Raw genomic sequence first — 3027 nt, 5'->3', positions numbered from 1 at the left:
CTTTGTTTCTTTGTGTGATACCTGGTATGCTACTCTGAACTGGCAGTGTATTCCAAGTGACATGTTTTTGTTAAAAAATACTAAATCCCATTTTTTAGAGCAACCACTATTGTTTATTGGGATCAAGTTTCTTTTAAGTTTGATGGTGAAGCATTGTTTTTCTTATCTGAAAATGGGGTAAAGTAGTTCGTAAATGAGTGAGTCATTCATAATTGTTCATCTGAAAAGTTGGGAAAAGTTGTGTAAAATCTTATGATTCCAGACAATTAAGGGTTTTCAGATGACCAGATGCAAACTCCACTAAGGCTATGTAATAGAATTCGGTTATTACAGATTTTCTTCTAACTGGCCGTTTAACCATTTCTGGCGTCCGTTTGGTTGTGAGGGAAGTAAAAATTTCAGACATGTCGTGGCAGAATGGTGACATTAAAGCGATTGTCATGGTCTTTGTACTTTGAGAACCTTTGCAACACCCCTTTAAGTGGTCAGAAGGTGGCCTGTTGCTATGCAAAATTTTCACGAAATAGCCAATTGTGCATGAAATCCACCAATCAATCAATCAATCAACATCAATCACTCCAAACTATTAACACTAGTAAATAAACCAATTGAATGGAAACTCATTTTTATCTGAACAGCTCTCATAAGACTGAACAATACAGTCTTTCACTTACAGTTCAGACTTATCCATTGCGGTAAATCCAGACAATACTCATACAATAAATTCAGCTATGTTTATTTATATTCAAGCCATAGAGTAGCTATTATTTACCTGTACCCAAACACTAAATTCTCCTAAAAGGTCATTATCAATGAAGGGTTCAATAAAACCAAAAATGTCAGACTTTTCAGAACTATTAAAAGATCAAAATGACCGTTTAGATCAAAATGAATTTAGACAATGTTAAAAGTAAAATCACAAAAATTCAAAAAGGAAAGTCCCAAATAAATTGACAAAATCAAAAGCTCAAACACATCAAACGAATGATTCACAACTGTCATATTCCTGACTTGGTACATGTATTTTCTTATGTAGAAATGGTAGATTAAACCTGGTTTTACAAACCTCTTACTTGTACAACAAATGTATGACAGTCGCATCAAATTCCATTATATTGACAACGATGTGTGGACAAAACTAACAGAAATAATAGGTAAAAATGTAAAAAATAGCGGTACAGATGTCACCATTGTGTTATAATAGTATCAACTATAAAAACAAAAAAATATGTAAGAAATAGCACATTTTAGATTCAGATATTTTGTAGTAGTAATACTGTTTACGAAAAAATATACTCAATATTTCTAATTCGGTAAAGAACCACATTGTGGAATTACATTGTTGACAAAAGACAAACAAATATATTCTAGATACAATATTGAATATAAGAGACTGAGGAGCACACATCAAAAACCGGTAATGACTTCAATTGCGTCACATTAGAATACACATGTGGTACCCACAATATTACTCCTGTCAGTTTCAACCCAGTGATAGGGATAATTAGGTAGATTGGAACATATCTGTTCGTCATCTGTGAAACATAGATGAATTGAACTTTACCACTTGGACCTCTTGATAAAAAGCTTCTTTTCTCAGCAGCAATCAATCGTCTATTAAGGAAATGCAAACCCGGGAATGTCAGATCAACTGGGAGAGATATAATCTGTACGTATGCGCTGCTGGATTGTTGCTACATAGGGTAAGTTTTAAAACAAATTACAAAGCAATATTTTTACAGCGGTTGAGCTTTCACTAGTCTTCACTAACCTATAGATTAACAACTTTCGGTTATATTTATAGAAGCTTCATTGAAGTTGGAGCACGAATGCGCAGTTAATTAATTATATTGATGTGCCATTTGTATGCAAGAGTGACATTCCTTTGTATTATGTGTCGATTCGAAAAAAAAGTTATGCGAGTATTGTCTCCCTTTACCAGGTTCATTATTTTATAATTAAGTATAGGTTTCTGATTTAATTTTAAATAATTACAAAATGTATCAATTTAATATATGTTTTTGTTATTGGTGTATCAAAGACATTGAGGCACGAACATAATTTCATAAATGTGAAACGTTTAAAATGATAACATACCAATATAAAGAACCAATCATCATTTTTATAAAAAAAAACTTTAAATGAAAGCAGAATTATTTATCTCCCCTTAATGATAGATTGTTTGGGAAATGAACCAGAGTTATCTAATATAAATCACAGAGAGGGACTAGCAAGCAATATTTAATTGTAGCTTATTTAAACAATTTCCCTCTATAAACGAATGTTATTTTATACAAATATATGAGCTAAATCTACAAATTTTATTAGGTATTATGAATTTTTATTACAATAGATTAACATGCTACATTATATACATACGTATTCATCGACAATAACAAAACTCGCGAAAAAAATACATTATAAAAAAAAAACATTTAAAGAAAGCAAGAATTCGAAAAGTGGCGTATATCTGCTTCATTTGGTCACATTTGGGGACATTTGGAAATCATACCACAGAATTGTGTTTCTATAAATCACAATAACTCGATCAACTAACCAAATATTATACTGTATCATATGCTTTGCTGTAAATTAATTCCTTGTTTTGAATACGGTAGTTATTGAAAGGCAGTTTTAAAATAGCATATACTTATTCCGAAAATGTATCAGATAATTGAAATTGAAATACTTAAGATAAATTTTAATTTTGTTTCAATATGAAAATATTCAATTAACTTCTATCTTTTTAAAATTGATAAATATGAACTTTGCACCATTTTGTTATTGGAACGCAACATACAAATCGGAAATTTCCAAAATAAATTTTACTTTTGGGGAAGGCTTGAAAATGTTTGTATATTTTCCAATCAGCACAGTGTTTCAGTGATAACAGCTAGGTCCACGTAATTGTTTACAGTTTGTTTTAAAGTGTATATGTCTGGCTGATATTTATTATATTTCATTAAAGAAAAGAAACTATTTTGCAAGCGTTCTTCTGTAATTCCAGATCAACAAACCAACGCTACT

The sequence above is a fragment of the Mytilus trossulus genome, chromosome 1, assembly GCF_036588685.1.
Source record: "Mytilus trossulus isolate FHL-02 chromosome 1, PNRI_Mtr1.1.1.hap1, whole genome shotgun sequence".
In the NCBI taxonomy this organism is placed as follows: Eukaryota; Metazoa; Mollusca; class Bivalvia; order Mytilida; family Mytilidae; genus Mytilus; species Mytilus trossulus.
The sequence above is the reverse complement of the archived record's forward strand: the minus strand, read 5'-3'. Positions refer to the sequence as shown.